The 17,273-nt window shown below is 47.2% G+C and overlaps 1 protein-coding gene, 1 non-coding gene and 1 pseudogene across 3 annotated transcripts in view; 1 reads left to right on the top strand and 2 right to left on the bottom strand.

Annotated features, from left to right (window-relative positions):
- ARIH2 (ariadne RBR E3 ubiquitin protein ligase 2) overlaps positions 1-1,523 on the bottom strand; it is a 65,077-nt gene extending 63,554 nt beyond the window's left edge. For both annotated transcript variants that reach the window (XM_049777358.1, XM_049777359.1), the window contains exon 1: positions 1,367-1,523. The gene's annotated coding sequence lies outside the window, so the exon portion shown is untranslated. The remainder of the gene's footprint in view (positions 1-1,366) is intronic.
- A 2,948-nt stretch (positions 1,524-4,471) lies between these two features.
- On the bottom strand, positions 4,472-4,643 carry LOC126014930 (uncharacterized; annotated as a pseudogene).
- Positions 4,644-9,252: 4,609 nt separating this feature from the next.
- Positions 9,253-9,360, top strand: LOC126015093 (U6 spliceosomal RNA). Its single transcript, XR_007497990.1, has one exon. It is a non-coding gene; the product is annotated as a U6 spliceosomal RNA (small nuclear RNA).
- Positions 9,361-17,273: the final 7,913 nt, after the last annotated feature.

Below are 17,273 nucleotides of genomic sequence, written 5' to 3'. Positions count from 1 at the left end.
ATACAGGCCGGGAGGTAGTTCAGTGAGAAAACCAGCGTCAAAGTGATGACGTCCTAGGTGTCATCCCTGGACAGCCCCAGGAATATAGACATAGAAACAACTTAGTTGCAAAACTTGAGAGGTTTAATTTAGTAGCCAATGGCCACGCATTCATGAACACTTAGTTACAATATTTGGGGTCCAACGGAGAGTATTGTGAAGAAGGCTTCTAAAAGCCTTGCAGGCAAGCAGACAGACCCAGATTGGATCTCCAACAACCCAATGATCTTCCCGTAATAATCCAGGAGCCCTGAGTCAGGAGGAGGTAAGTCCTGAATTCCACCGGCATGGCTAGCGCGGGCAAGGCAGACGCCTTACCGCTGGCGCCACCACTCCGGCCCCAACAACCTAATACTTTAAAACAAAGACCAAAAAGATACAGAGAAGAAGGGCACGGAGGGTCAGGCTCTTGCTCACCCGTGGACTACTACGGTTCGAGCCCGGGCACCTGCCAAGGGGGCCCCAGACCACTGGTGTCCAGGAGTGATCCCTGAATGCAGAGTCGGGGTGAAAGCCCTGAGGACCAGCGGGTGTAGCCTCAACCACCAACCCCCCTAGGGGGAAAAAATAAACTAAAATGTGCTTTCCATTGTATCAGGGCTGTGTGTGTGTGTGTGTGTGTGTGTGTGTGTGTCCCAAGTCGGGGTCGTGTGTGTGTGTGTGTGTTGGATCAGTGTGTGTATATGTTTGTGTGTGCCCCAAATCGGGACCATGTGTGTCCCAAGTCGTGTGTGTGCCCCCAAATTGGGGCTCTGTGTGTGTGTGTCTGTGTGTGTGTGTGTGTGTGGTAGTCCATTATGGAAGTGTGTGTCTCTGTGTGTGTGTGTGTATGTGTGTGTGTGTTAGTCCATTATGGAAGTGCGTGTGTGTGTCTGTGTGCGTGCGTGTCGTGTTCCATTGTGAAAGAAAACTTCTGCAGGACAGGACGGAAGGAAGCGACGATCAGACGGGAGGATGAAGTCATCACAGCACCCCGCAGCCTCGGGCGGGCCCGGAAAAGAGAAGAGAAGAGAAGAGAACCGGCGAGGGGCGCGGGGCGAGGGAAGACGTGGTTGGGGGGCCCGGAGCGGGCGGGCGGGCGTTGTCAAGCGAGAGTGCGCTCGGACCCCGGCGGGGCGGCCGCCGTCTCGTCTCCTCTGCTCCCCGCGGACGGAGGAGGGCGGCGCGGGGGATCGGGGACCCCCGGGCCGGGCCTGGCCGGGGGCGCGGGGCTCCCTCCCTCCCTCCCTCCGTCCGTGCCTCCTCCCCTCCGCGCTCCTCCCTCCCCACCCCTGCCCTCCCCGGGCCGCCGGGTAAACAAGGCCTCGGGCCGCGCCGCCTCGCTTACCGGAAGCCGCGGCCGCCGAGCCCCCAGCGGGCCAAGGCCGGGCCGGGCCGGGCCAGAAGAAGCGGCGGCCAATCGGGCGCGGCGGCGACGCGGAGGCTGCGGGCCAACGCCGGTCAAGGCCCGCGAGGCTTCCTCCTCCTCCGCCTCCGCCTCCTCCTCCTCCACCTCCTCCTCCTCCTCCTCCTCCTCCGGCGCAGCCAGCGCGCGCCCCCGGAACTGCTAGACGCGAACCCGGAAGTGACCCGCGCGGGACCCGGATGTGACAGGCGCGCCCCGGAAGCACTCCGCTCTCGCGCCCCGGAAGTGATCTCCCTGTGCTCGCGTCACTTCTGACACCTTCCCACCTGCGCCACCGCAGGCTCCGGCCCCTCAATAATCTTTTCTTCGGGTGGCAGCATGCTCGGTTGTGGGCAGGGCTTGTCCCCGGCTCTGCTCAGGAGTCCACTCCTGGCAGGAACCTTGCAGGTAATGTATGTGCCAGGCACTGAACCCCACTCAGGCCCACCGTGCGTTGCACAATCTCAGGCCCCTTTCTGTTTGGTTGGTTGGTTGGTTGGTTGGTTGGTTGGTTGGTTGGTTGGTTGGTTGGTTGGTTGGTGGGTATACACCTGGCTGTGTTCAGGACTTAGTACTGGTTCTGCTCGTAGGGGGTCACTTCTGGCAGTGCTAAGGGTTCCACTGGGGTGGCAGGCAATCTAACCCAGGCTACTAGTGGCTTGCAAGGCAATTATCCTACCCGCTGTACTATCTCTTTGGCTCTCATTTTTTGTAGTGTTGTTATCTAGTCTTTTTTCTTTCTTTCTTTCTTTTTTTTTTAATTCTAAGGTAGAGAAGGAGAAAGAATAAATTGCTCAAGAGCATTTGGGCTTCTCCAATGGTGCCCCAGTATACATTCTAGAATGAAAGTAGGAAAGTGTGGAGGCCCCATACCGGAGCCCTTCTCCCTGACCTTGTCTTTTTCCCCTGACTCAGGCCTTCCCTGGGTGCCAGCTCAGATGGCCAGAAGTGGGTTCAGGTGGACTCTTAGTGGTCCTCAGGCTTCCCCCCTACCTCTCCCTACACTAATGGAAATGCACTTTGGGCGGAGGGCGGGCCATTTTAGTAGTGGTTTATGTTGGGACAGTCACTGGAATTTTTTTCTCCTTGTTTTCCTATTGATAGTATTGTATGCATATATTTTACATATCCATAATATCCATCTTGTATTGTGACCTTGATACCGCCCTACAAATCTCATTTCTAATATTTTACTGCCTCAGTTCCAACCCTTATTTCCCCCCATCTTCCCATGTAGGTACAGCTTATGACATGAAGCTCACCACATAGAGTGATAAGTGCAGTTAGAGAAATAACTACACTGAAAACTATCATAACAATGTGAATGAATGAGGGAAAAAGAAAGCCTGTCTCGAGTACAGGTGTGGGTGGGGTGGGGAGTAGATAGATCTGTGAAATTGGTGGTGGGAATCCTGCACTGGTAGAGGGGGGTGTTCTTTACATGACTGTAATCATACAACTACAATTATATTTGTAATCACGATGTTTAAATAAAGATTATTTATAAAAAAAAAGTAGGAAAGTGCATATGTCAAGAATGCAGGTGACATGTGCATGCAGATACCTTCTGTATTGGCTGGCAACAGACGTGTCCCTAGTCCTTGGTTACTTGTATACATATAATATTCAGGTTCCAGTTTTGGCTTTTTTGGGGGGTCCATACCCAGTGCCAATAGGGTTATTCCTGGTTCGGCACTCAGAAATTACTCCTGGCAGGATCAGACTCTGGGATACTAGAGATTGAGCCTCAGTTGGTCACATACAAGACAATGCCCTACCCATTGTACAACTGCTCCAGCCCCTCAGCTTCCAGTTTTACTTAGCACATATTTCTAAATCAGATGCAATCAAAATGCTAAGTTCAGGCCAGAGAGAGAGCAAGCACAGTGGTAGGGCTTTTGCCTTGCACACTGCTGATGCAGGACAGATGGTGGTTCTAATCCCGGCATCCCATATGGTCCCGGGAGAGATTTCTGAGTGCATACCCAGGAGTAACCCCTGAGCACTTCCAGCATGGCCCCCCAAAAAGAAAAATAGTACTGAGGGGTCAGAGCAGTGGCGTAAGTGGCAAGTCATTTGCCTTGCTCGCAACTAACCTAGGATGGACCAAGATTCTATATCCTGATGTCCCATATGCCCATGTGGTCCCCCAAGCCAGGAGTAATTTCTGAGCACATAGCCAGGAGTAACCCCTGAGCATTACCGGTGTGGCCCCAAAACAAAATAGTGCTGATCCTATAGTATGATGGTAGGGCATTTGCCTTGCATGCCACTGATCTTAGCACTATCAGTAGTCCCCTGAGGCCACCCAGGATGATCTCTGAGCTCCACAATCAGGGTAAGAATCTGAACACAGACAGATGTGGAGCAAAAAAATTAATAGTAATAAGAACAGGGATGCAGTTTAGTGTTTGATTGGACACTTCACATTTTTGAGGACCTTCTTTAAATCTTGCACCAGGGGCCGGAGCAATGGCACAGCGGTAAGGCGTTTGCCTTGCATGCAGTTGACCCAGGATGGACAACGGTTCGATCCCCCAGTGTCCAATATAGTCCCCTGAAACCCCTGAGTATCACTGGGTGTGGCCCAAAAACAAAACAAAAAAAAAATCTTGCACCAAAATATAAGTTATAATGTGAATAGTGGAATACTGGGAGGTGGGCAGAGCAATAGCACAGTGGGTAGGGCATTTCCTTGCACACAGCTGACCTGGGTTTAGTTACCCACATTCCATGTGGTCCCCCGAGCCTGCCACGAGTGATTCTGATCACAGAGCCAAGAGTAACCCGAGTACCACTGGGTTAGCCCATAAACCAAAATAATAATAATAATAATAATAGGGTTGGAATGATAATGTAGCAGGTAAGGCTCTTGCCTTGCTTGCCACTTACCTGTAAGTCTCTGACATCCTGTTCAGCCCTATAAGGATTTTGGAAGTGATTTCTGAGTGGAGAGCCAGGAATACAGTCAGGTATGTCGGGGAGTGATAGTCCAGAGGGTAGGGCATTTGCCTTGCTGTTGACCCAGGTTTTAATACGCTGCTTATCATATGGTACCCCTGAGTACTTCAAGGAGTGATTGCTAAGTGCAGAGCTAGAAGCCCTGAGCATCACCAGTATGATGCAAAAAGCTAAACAACAAGAAAATGTATTTTTTTAGAGATTAAACTGATAAGAACAGATACTATAATTGATCTTAGCCAAAAGGCCGAGAAACGATGAAAATGTACTATTATAATAAAGAATAAATAGTACTGAAAGAACTCAATACATTTTCTGTAAATGTAATCTCAGAAACTCAACTTTAGGGTAAATGGTAATAAGTTAGGTACATCAAATAAAGGGAAGTTATTTTTGAATATATTAAAATATATAGAATTATTGATTATGCAAAATAAGTTACTACAAGAATGAACATAAATAGATTGGAATATTATGTATTTTCCTTATTCACCTGAGTTTTTCCTGTTGGGTGTAAATTTTTGGTTTTCTTTTTTGGGTTTTGGGTCACACTCAGCAGCGCTCAGAAATCGATCCTGGCATGCTCAGGGGACCATATGGTGTTGGAAATCGAAGTAGGGTCCGTCCTGGTTGGCCCTGTGTAAGGCAAACACCCTATTGCTGTGCTATCGCTCCAGTCCTGGTTTTTCAATTTTTGGTTTAGGACCATATCTGGTAATGCCCAGAGGTTACTCTTGGCTCTGCACTCAGAAATTACTCCTAGCTGTGCTCAGGAAATCATATGGGATGCCGAATTTGAACCCAGATCAGCTATGTGCAAGGCAAATGACTTAATCCCTATGCTATCAATTTTGCCCAGAAAGTGAGTTTTTGTTACTTTTGTGTGAGACTCTGTGAGACTGGAGTGCTATTTCCTTACTTTAATTCTAGGGTTTATTTCAGTGACAGCATTCAGTATCTTATGGAACTCAGGACTCCTGCAAGAATGTGCTTCAGTCCTTTGTGCTATTTCTTGGGCCCAAAGGTGAATTTCTTTATTATAATTATTGTGTATGGGGGCCGGCGAGGTGGCGCTAGAGGTAAGGTGTCTGCCTTGCAAGCGCTAGCCAAGGAAGGACTGCGGTTCGATCCCCCGGCATCCCATATGGTCCCCCCAAGCCAGGGGCGATTTCTGAGCGCTTAGTCAGGAGTAACCCCTGAATATCAAACGGGTGTGGGCCCCCCCCCAAAAAAAGAAGGAATTCTCTTGGCCTAAGAGATACAGGGTTTCTCCATCCTTGAAGCATACGGTCATGGGAATAACAACAGGCTCAGTACATGCTCTTTTACTCTCCCCTAGGTCTTTTTGTAGTGTCTGGAATCTTTCTGCCCAGTCATGGATGATAAAAGCAGGCCTTTGCGGGGCCGGGCGGTGGCGCTAGAGGTAAGGTGCCTGCCTTGCCTGCGCTAGCCTTGGATGGACCGCGGTTCGATCCCCCGGTGTCCCATATGGTCCCCCAAGCCAGGAGCAACTTCTGAGCGCATAGCCAGGAGTAACCCCTGAGCATAACCAGGTGTGACCCAAAAACCAAAAAAAAAAAAAAAAAAAAAGCAGGCCTTTGCAAAAAAAAAAAAAAAAAAAAAAAAAAGGGCCCAGAGAGATAGCACAGCGGCATTTGCCTTGCAAGTTATACAATAACTTGCCTTGCAAGTCCACAATAGAGGACTACCAGGACCAAAGATGGTTGGTTCGAATCCCAGTGTCCCATATGGTCCCCCGTGCCTGCCAGGAGCTATTTCTGAGCAGACAGCCAGCAGTAACCTCTGAGCATCGCTGGGTGCGGCCCAAAAACCAAAAAAGAAGAAAAGAAAGAAAAAGAAAGGCAAACTCCTTACCTCCATGCTATCTCTCTGGACCCTAGAGGTCCTTTTTTTTTTTTTTTTTTTTTTTGATTTTTGAGTCACACCCAGCCATGCTCAGAGGTTACTCCTGAGTAGACTCTGCTCAGAAATCACTCCTGGCAGGCACTAGGGACTATATGGGAGGCCGGGATTCAAACCACCGTCCATCCTAGTTTGGCCGTGTGCAAGGCAAACACCTTATCATTGTGCTCTCTCTCCAGCCTCATGGAGTTACTTCTTAAACTCGGTTACAGAGCTTAGAAGACTTTTGTGGGGGGCCGGAGAGATAGCATGGAGGTAAGGCGTTTGCCTCTCATGCAGGAGGTCATCGGTTCGAATCCCGGCGTCCCATATATGGTCCTCCCGTGCCTGCCAGGAGCAATTTCTGAGCCTGGAGCCAGGAATAACCCCTGAGCACTGCCGGGTGTGACCCAAAAACCACAAAAAAAAAAAAAAAAAAAAAAAAAGAAGACTTTTGTGGGGCCCGGAGAGATAGCACAGCGGCGTTTGCCTTGCAAGCAGCCAATCCAGGACCAAAGGTGGTTGGTTCGAATCCTGGTGTCCCATATGGTCCCCCGTGCCTGCCAGGAGCTATTTCTGAGCAGACAGCCAGGAGTAACCCCTGAGCATCGCTGGGTGTGGCCCAAAAACAAAAAACAAACAAACAAACAAAAAAAAGAAGACTTTTGTGTCAGAACTTAGGACATTCAGATCCCAGAGACATTGAAAATAGCTTTTCCGGTGCTGTCACACAAACTGTACTTTTGGGGAGAAGGGGGATTTGGGTTTTTGGGTCACACCAAGCAACGCTCAGAAATTGCTCCTGGCAGGCTCAGGGGACCACATGGGATGCCGGTAATCGGATTCAAACCACTGACCTCCTGCATGCAAGGCAAATGCTGGGGATCAAATCTGGGTTGACCGTGTGCAAGGCAAACACCCTATCTACTATGTTATTGCTCTTGCCCCTAAATTTTGTTTTGTTTTGTTTTTTTTGGGCCACACCCAGCAGTGCTCAGTTTACTCCTGGCTTTGCACTCAGAAATTGCTACTGCAGGCTTGGAACCATATGAGATGCTGGGGATCGAACACAGGTCAGTCCCAGGATGGCCTCATGCAAGGCAAACTTGGCCCTACTACTGTGCTTTCACTCCAACCCCCCCTAGATTTTGTTGGACCACACCCATCTGTTCAGGAGTCACTCCTGGCTCTGCGCTCAAATCACCCCTGGCAAGTTCAGGTGACCATATGGGATGCCAGGGGTGGAACCCAGGTTCTTCCGTGGTTGGCAGCATGCAAGGCAAATGCCCTACCACTGTGCTATCACTCCAGCCCCCTAAATTTGTTGTTGTTGTATCGAGACAAAATTTATTAGTGAACAGGGCAAAATAAGGAAGGAATTAGATATCAAAAAACTTCTGGACATGTAGGGTATGTTATGAACTTTCAGTTGGCTGCATTTGTTCTTTGCGGAAGCTGAGATGTTATCTACTGTTCTTTAGTCACCTGTACTTCAAACATAGAGCTTCAAATTTGTGTTTCATATAGGTCTCATTTAATGTGACATCCATTGAAGCTTCGTGGACACTTCCTGCAAAGAAAGGTCTCCCCATGTGTCCTCTGATGTCTGATGAGACTTGAATTCACACTGAAGCCTCACCCAAACTCCAGCATAGGACTTCTTCCATATGTGTGTCTACTGGTGTTTGATGAGATGTGAAATCTGATGGAAGACTTGCCACACTCAATACAAAACTAGGGTTTCTCTCTGTGTATCCTTTGATGAGATGTGACATATCATTGAAGCCTCATCCACACTCCTTGCAAATATGAGGCCTGTCCAGATGTGTCCTCTGGTTTCTGTCAAGATGACGTCTACTGAAGCCTAGCCCATTCTCTTCAAACATGGATTCTCTCATATGTCCTCTTGTGACAGATGAGACTTCACATATCAACAAAGTCTCATCTACACTCTTTGCAAAAAGGACTTATCCCCTGTGTGATAAAAATTTGAACTAATGCTGAAGCCTCGACCACATGCTCTACAAAAACAGGGCTTCTCATGTGTCCTCTGGTGTTTGATGAAATGAACTCACTGAAGCCTCATGTACATTCTTCAACAACCGTAGGGCTTCTCCCCTATGTGTGTCCTCTGACATCTGATGAGCGATGATGTCCATTGAAGCCTCACCCACACTCCCTGCAAACAGGGCTTCTCTCCTGTGTGTCCTCTGGTGTTTGATGAGAGTTTGAACTCTCACTGAAGCCTCGCCCACAGCGTCTGCCAACATGGAGCTTATCCCATGTGTGTTCATTTGTGCTTGATGAGACTTGATGGATCATTGAAGCATTTCCACACTCCCTGCATACATGGGACTTCTCCCCTGTGTGTCTCTGATGTCTGGTGAGACTTGATATATAACTTAAAACTTTGCCATGTTCTCATCAAACATTCTCCCTGTGTGTGTCCTCTGGTGTGATGAGATTTGACATATCACTGAAGCCTCTCCCACACTCTCTGCAAGCATAGAGCTTTTCTCCTCTTTGTGTCCTCTGGTGTATGATGAGATTTGACCTGTTACTGAAGCCTCGCCCACACTCCCTACAAAAAGTGGGATTTTTGTTTTGTTTTGTTTTTTGTTTTGTTTTGTTTTGTTTTTGGGTCATACCTGGCGGTACTCAGGGGTTACTCCTGGCTGTCTGCTCAGAAATAGCTCCTGGCAGGCACGGGGGACCATATGGGACACCGGGATTCAAACCAACCACCTTTGGTCCTGGATCGGCTGCTTGCAAGGCAAACACCGCTGTGCTATCTCTCCGGGCCCTCTCTTAATATTCTTGAAAACCTATCCTAGAACCTATTCCACCTTAGTCCTGTGGATTTTCTTTATGTCCAGTGTGAGTTTCTTCCTCTATTGCCATATAATGTTTATTAGAGCTCCCTATTTGTTTGTGAAGTAGAAAAGGCGGTTGAAATTATTTTATGCGTGCTCGCTTCGGCAGCACATATACTAAAAATTAGAACGATACAGAGAAGATTAGCATGGCCCCTGCGCAAGGATGACACACAAATTCGTGAAGCATTCCATATTTTTACATTTGATTTTTTTTGACAAAAAAAAATTATTTTATGCATCATCATCTTAGGCAAGGGTATGGATCTTTCTTTGTACTTGTGACTTTCAAGTATGTCATTTCTTGGTTTGTCATATGGATCAGAATGTTTCTGCCATTGGGACTGATCATGTGGACAGGAACTCTATTTGAATGTGCTTTCTTGTAGATCTCCCGGAAGATTCGAGAGGGATGACTTTGTTTCATGTGATGCCTGAAGAAATTCTGGCTGGAGAATGTGAGAGAGCGGGAGGCACATGGATGGATTTCTGGTTTTATTTCTCATCCAGTTTGCTGACGATTCACCTTTTCCATTCACATACTCATATTGGTTTCTCCCTTTGTGTAAAAGGAGTACACACTGTTGGCTGCCTTTTCTTCACCATCATCTGGCCCTCGTACAGACTAAGTAAGTATAGACCCACTGGCAATTCAGAAGCCTCTTTCATTCTCCGGATCCAGCCTCAGGGATGCCTGATGGTCCTATCCTAAACCATGTGGCAGAGTGAGGATCAATAGTTACAAGGTCCCTTAGCTACAACTCAATCCTTTACAAATCTAGAATATTGATGAATAAAGCAGGTGTTGATATGCAAGGCTTTTCTTGGTCGAAAGTCATATATCTTTAACTTTGACATCATTACCCGAGTTCTGTGAACAACCCTTTCGGCAGCCTTCCAACTATGGAATGATTAGTACAGGCTTCTCCCAGCAATGTCCTGGGAATAAGATGTCAGCCGTGAGACCCCATCTTCTCCAGCCTGGATTATTCCCAAAGAGCAGTCCCACTGGCAACCTAGAAGCCTCATTCCATACTCAGGGGTCCAGCCTCAGGGATGCCTGATGGTCCGATCCTTAACCCATGTGGCAGAGTTTGGGGTGAAGGGTTACAATGAACCTTAGCTACTATTCTATCCTTTACAATTCTAGGAGATCAATGAATAGAGCAGGTGTTGATGTGCATGGCTTTTCTTAGTCATGATTAGCTGTGTGTCTTTACCTCTGGTAGTCTCCCAAAGTCTGTGAACACCCCTCTTGGCAGTCTTCCCAGGGGTCCTCCTTCCAACCAGTGCATCCTTAGCACGGGCTTCTCCCTATAATGCCCTGGGAATAAGACGTCAGCCGGTGAGACCCCATCTCCAACCTGGATTATTCCCAAAGAGGAGTCCCACTGGCAAATTAGAAGCTTTATTCCATACTTCAGGTCCAGCTTCAGGGATTTCTGATGGTCCGAGCCTCAACCCCTGTGGCAGAGTGAGGGATGAAGCGTTACAGTGGCCCTTAACAACTGCTCTATCCTTTAGAAATGTAGGAGATCGATGAATAGAGCAGGTGTTGATATGCAAGGTTTTTCATGGTCGAAAGTCATATCTTCACCTTTGGCATCATTATCCCAAGTATTGTGAACAACCCTCTCGGCAGTCTTCCAAATGGTCCTCCTTCCAACCAGGGCATCATTAGCTCAGGCTTCTCCCAGCAATGCCCTGGGAATAAGATGTCAGCCGTGAGACCCCCATTTTCTCCAAGTTGGATTATTCCCAAAGAGCAGTCCCCCTGGCAAATCAGAAGCTTCATTCCATACTTTGTGTCCAGCCTCAGGAATGCCTGATGGTTCAAGCCTCAACTCATGTGGCAGAGTGAGAGATGAAGGGTTACAGCCCCTTAAGCCACTGCTTCATCCATTAAAAATCTAGGAGATCGATGAATAGAGCAGGTGTTAATATACATGGCTTTTCTTGGTCCAAAGTCATGTATCTTTTCCTCTGGTTTCTTTCTCCCCAGTTCTTTGAACACCCCTCTTGGCAGTTATCCCAGGGGTCCTCCTTCCAACCAGGGATTCATTAGCATAGGCTTCACCCTGCAGTGTCCAGCTGACGAGACCCCATCTTCTCCAGTCTTTCTTATTCCCAAAGAGCAGTCCCACTGGCAACTCCGGGTCTAACCTCTGGGATGCCTGATGGTCCGAGCCTCAACCCATGTGGCAGAGTGAGGGATGAAGGGTTTCAATGCGCCTTAGCTACTGCTCTATCCTTTACAATTCTAGGAGATTGATGAATAGAGCAGGTGTTGATATGCATGACCTTTTCTTGGTCATAAACTATGTATTTTCTCTGTCATTTTCGGAGTGCAGCAAGGCACTGTGCCGAAATTACCAAATCTTATGGTCACCCAGTAACAGAACAATGGAGAACCGATTGGATGGTGCTCTGCAATTTTGTTTGTTTGTTTTTATAGGAGTCACACAGGCAGCGCTCAGGGGTTCCTCCTGGTTCTTCAGCTAGAAGTTACCCTAGGCAGGTTCGGGGGAGGTCGGGATTCGAACCGTGGTCTGTCTTGGGTCATCAGCGTAATAGGCATTTGCTTTATCCATTACACCATCATCACTCTGGTGCTCTGCAATTTATAGAGGAAAGATTCATTCTCTGGCCTAGACCCGCAGCTCTGGTTGCTCAGTGCAGCCCCACGACCAACCGCAGAGAGAACATTGTCCTTGAAGAACCCCCTGCAGCAGCAAGGATCCCTGAAAGTGTGCTTTGGGGAAGTGATGCCTGCAGAATGGCACTTCCCTCCCATGTTCTGGCATCAGAATGAAAAATGGCTGGTTCCCGGACATTAAACGACTTAAGGACTTCTGGTCGAAGACTTAAGAGCCATGTTCCAGCTATTGACCAGCCACTTCATGACCTGTTAGGTCAGTTTTTCTTTCTGAACTTGAATCAGGTGTGGAAATCTATTCCTGGGAACAAGATGTCAGCCAGTGGGACCCCCATCTTCTCCAGCCTGGATTATTCTCAAAGAGCAGCAGAAAGGCTCACTGCAGAAAATCTCCAAAAGCTTGTGGTCACCCAGTTAAGAGCAATGGCGAGTGGAGCAGATGGTGTTCTGCAACTAAACAGAAGATTCATTCTCTGATGACTCAGGGTTTGGACAAGCTAGTATGCCTGGAGTCCAGAGTTGGTCTCTTATTCCAGAAAACTTCAGGGTTGTGGTCTTCTTGTATTTAGGCCAATGTTTTTCCTTTCCATTTCCTCCCTATTTTGCTGGGCCTATGCAAACTATTGCCTCTCTTACACTTTTTTTACTGCTATTTCTTTTGTTGAGATGTGCTGCAGCGTGTTATGGATTTTGTTTAGTTAACTACACTTTAGCTTCTGTACTTTGCTTGAGAAGTTTAATTACAGGCTGCAATTATAAGGTAAAAGAATATGTGTGAAAATAAAAAAAAAAGACTAGGTGTGAAGAGGTAGTTAATTCCTGGAACCAGACTTAGGGGGCAGAACATCAGGCATGCCACATCACCTTCCCTAGCTGACCCTCAAGATAGCCATAAGAGCATTCCAGCACAAGATATCTTAGAAGGTCACAAGAGGGAGGGACCAAAATGACTAAGTCGGGTATAGCAGATGGCCGTTGAAGATTAGAACACAGTTGGACGCACCCAGGCCTAGTCTTATTAAGATTTGATTGAATTGGGGCCGGAGAGATAGCATGGAGGTAAGGAGTTTACCTTTCATGCAGAAGGACAGTTGTTCGAATCCCGGCTTTTCATGTGGTCCCCGTTCCTGCCAGGGGCGATTTCTGAGCACAGAGCCAGGAGTAACCCCTGAGCACTGCCGGGTGTGACCCAAAAAAGAAAAAAAAAAAGAATTTGAATCCTGCCTTGGGGTTCATTTTGAAATTATTGGATCCCGCCTTTATGTGAAAATGCTTCCCCTAGACCAGGGGTCTCAAACTTGTGGCCCGCGGGCCGTTTGCGGCCCTCTATACAACATTTTGTGGCCTGTGGCCGGTCTTCAAATATCGCAGTATTCGCGATTATTCACTTACCGAATAATCGCAATAAAAATCACATTAAACATTCGCATATCCTGAGCAGTTCTGTTCCGGGTATGCGAATGTTTAATGCGATTTTTTTTCTTACTAATGCAATTTTTTATTGTGAATATTCGGTAAGCGAAATCCCTTATGCGGCCCTGCCTCACCCCGACTTTGCCTCCTGTGGCACCCAGGTAAATTGAGTTTGAGACCCCTGCCCTAGACCCTGAACCCTATATAAACTTAAAACCGCTCAGGGTCTGACTCCAGAGCTGACAGTGAGAGCCAGCCCCCAGTGCGCTGTTTGAATAAAGCTTCGCCTGCTTGTTGCATCATCCAGAACTCTTGACTGCCTCATTTGGGTAAGGACCACATGGGGACCCTAACACTTTAACTCTTATCCTTTAAAAAAAAAAAGTAAGAACTTACTAAACCCTCTGCTACGTCTTTAATAAGTTCATTGGTGATTCAATAATTTTCAAAAATATACTTGCTGGGGCCGGAGAGATAGCATGAAGGTAAGGCAATTGCCTTGCATGTAGAAGGTCGGTGGTTCAAATCCCGGCATCCCATAGGGTCCCCCGAGCCTGCCAGGAGTGATTTCTGAGCGTGGAGCCAGGAGTAATCCCTGAGCGCTCCTGGATGTGACCCAAAAACCAAATGTGTGTGTATATATATATATATATACTTGCTACTAAACTTTCTTCGTTCCTTTCTCTTCCATCTCTTCAAATTTTCTTTCAATTTTCTATATTTTTTAATAACTTTGCTCTTGGTCTTCCTGAAATAAATGTATTATAATCAGTTATGTCAACTCGGTGATGCATTTTCTTTAAATAATTTTTTTTTTTTTTTTTTGGTTTTTGGGCCACACCCGGCAGTGCTCAGGGGTTACTCCTGGCTGTCTGCTCAGAAATAGCTCCTGGCAGGCACGGGGGACCATATGGGACACTGGGATTCGAACCAACCACCTTTGGTCCTGGATTGGCTGCTTGCAAGGCAAACGCCGCTGTGCTATCTCTCCGGGCCCTCTTTAAATAATTTTTAAAAAATATGGGGCCGGGCAGTGGCGCTGGAGGTAAGGTGCCTGCCTTGCCTGCGTTAACCTAGGACGGACCGCGGTTCGATCCCCCGGCATCCCATATGGTCCCCCAAGAAGCCAGGAGCAACTTCTGAGCGCATAGCCAGGAATAACCCCTGAGCGTCACAGGGTGTGGCCCAAAAACCAAAAAAAAAAATGAAAAAAAAAATAGATTAATTCTCTAGCGGAGACCCGCAGCTTCAGGCACTCAGAGCAGCCCAATCAACAGCAGAGAGAAAATTGTCTCTCCACAGCCCTCTGCAGCAGCGAGGGCCTCTGATATTGTGGTTTTTGGAATATTGCAGAATGATACTACTGGTAGTCTGGCAACAGAGCGGCCCCCTAAATTTTTTTTTTTTTTAATTTCTGGGTCACACCTGGCAGTGCTCGGGTTACTCCTGGCTCTACACTCAGAAATCACCTCTGGCAGGCTCAGGGAACCGTATGGGATGCCAGGATTCAAACCACCGTCCTTCTGCATGCAAGGCAAACACCCTACCTTCACACTATCTCTCTGACCCTCTCTTAAATTTTTTTAGAAAAATATAGAGAAGGCCGGAGCGATAGCACAGCAGTAAGGTGTTTGCCTCACACTCTACTGATCCAGGATGGACCTTAATTCGATCTCCGGCTCCCCATATGATTCTCCCAGCCAGGAACAATTTCTGAGCATGTAGCCAGGAGTAACCCCTGTGCCCCCCAAAAATATAGAGAATACCTGAATATTATCTTTCTATAATCAATAAAAAATATTAGCACCATCCTTAACTCCTCTCTCACTTTACATTCCATTTAATACCAATTATTTCAAATGTAACAATTTTTTTCTTTTTTTGGTGTTTGGGCCACTCTCGGTAACACTCAAGGGGTTACTTCTGGCTATGGGACACCAGGGTTTGAACCAAGGTCTCTCCTGGATCACAGTCTCTTGCAAGACAAATGCCCTACCATTGTGCTATCACTCCAGCCCTGTAGACAAGAATCTTGTTACCACTTCCTCTGCTTGCCCCAAGTCAAGCAAATGTCTTTGTTCTTTTGGTTTGGGACCACACTCAGTGAGGCTCGGGTTACTCCTGGCTCTGCACTCAGGAATCACTCCAGTGGGCCTGGGGGACCATATAGGATTCCGGGGTGGAACTCGGGTTGACCATGTACAAGGCTAATTCCCTACCCACTACACTATCATTCTGGCCCTTTGTTCTTTTTCCATTTGTTTTGGGGCCACATCTGACAGTGCTTGGAACTTGTTTCTTATTCTTCACCTAAGCATCACTACTGGAGGGGCTTAGAAGACTGTATAGGGTTCTGGGGGCTAACCTAGCTTAGTAATGTGAATGGCAAGGTCATATGGTTTCTGCCCCAGCTTCTTTTTTTTTTTTGGGGGGGGGCGGTCACACCCAGCATCGCTCAGGGGTTACTCCTGGCTCTATGCTCAGAAATCACTCCTAGAGGGGCCGGGCGGTGGCGCTCGAGGTAAGGTGCCTGCCTTACCTGCGCTAGCCTAGGAGACGGACCACGGTTCGATCCCCCGGCGTCCCATATGGTCCCCCAAGCCAGGAGCGACTTCTGAGCGCATAGCCAGGAGTAACCCCTGAGCGTCACCGGGTGTGGCCCAAAAACCAAAAAAAAAAAAAAAAAAAAAAAAAAAAAAAAAAGAAATCACTCCTAGCAGGCTCGGGGGACCATATGGGACGCCGGGATTTGAACCGATGACCTTCTGCATGAAAAGCAAATGCCTTACCCTCCATGCTATCTCTCCGGCCCCTCTGCCCCAGCTTCTTTGGGCCATTGTTTATAGCATCTTCAAGTTTTCCTGCTTCCTCTTTGCTCCAGATCCAATCTTCACCATTCACTCAAATAAAATCACTTTTTTTTTTTTTTTTTTTTTTGGTTTTTGGACCACACCCAGTGACACTCTGGGGTTACTCCTGGCTATGTGCTTAAAAATTGTTCCTGGCTCAGGGACCATATGGGACTCTGGGGACTGAACCGAGGTCCATCTCGGATCAGACACATGAACCACAAATGCCCTACCACTGTGTTACCGCTCTGGCCCAACTTTTTTTTTTTTTTTTTTTGGGTCACACTCGGCATTGCTCAAGGGTTATTCCTGGGTCTACACTCAGAAATCACTCCTGGCAGCCTCAGAGGACCATATGGGATGCCTGAATTTGAACCACTGTCCAGCATGCAAGGCAAAAGTCTTACCTCCATATTATCTTTCTGACCCTGGCCCAATTTTTTTTAAATAAAATCTTTGAGCATCATGATTACAAGCATGATTGTAGTTGGGTTTCAGTCAAACAGAACACCCTCTTTGACCAGAGCAACATTCTTACCACCAAATCCCTCCCATCCTCCTCCCCAGATAGGCATTCTACTTCTCTCACTCATTAACATTGTCATGCTAGTTGTTAGTGTAGTTATTTCCCTAACTGCACTCACCACTCTTTGTGGTGAGCTTTATATTGTGAACTGCTCCTTCTGGCCCTCATCGCTATTGTCTCTGGGCATTATTACAATAATGTCTTTAATTTTTCTTAAAACGCATAGATGAGTAATACTATTCATTGTCTCCCTCTGACTTATTTCACTCAGCATAGTAGATTCCATGCCCATCTATGTATAGGAACATTTCATAATTTCATTTCTCCAGATGGCTGCATAATATTTTATTGTGTATATGTACCACAGTTTCTTTAGCTATTCATCTGTTGAAGGGCATCTTGGTTGTTTCCAGAGGTTAGCTATTGTAAATAGCGCTGCAATGAATATAGGTGTAAAGTAGGGATTTTTGAGTTTTTTTGTGTTCCTAGGGTATATCTCTAGGAGTGGTATATATGGGAGCTCAATTTCCAGTTTTTAGAGGAATCTCTATATTGTTTTCCATTAAGGCTGGACTACATGCCATTCCCACCAGCAGTGAATAAGAGTTCCTTTCTCTCCATATTCCCACCAGCACTGATTGTTCTCATTCTTTGTGATGTGTGCCAGTCT

Source organism: Suncus etruscus, chromosome 7 (genome assembly GCF_024139225.1).
Source record: "Suncus etruscus isolate mSunEtr1 chromosome 7, mSunEtr1.pri.cur, whole genome shotgun sequence".
Classification (NCBI taxonomy): domain Eukaryota; kingdom Metazoa; phylum Chordata; class Mammalia; order Eulipotyphla; family Soricidae; genus Suncus; species Suncus etruscus.
Note: the sequence above shows the minus strand (reverse complement) of the source record. Positions and strands in the feature narration are given on the sequence as shown.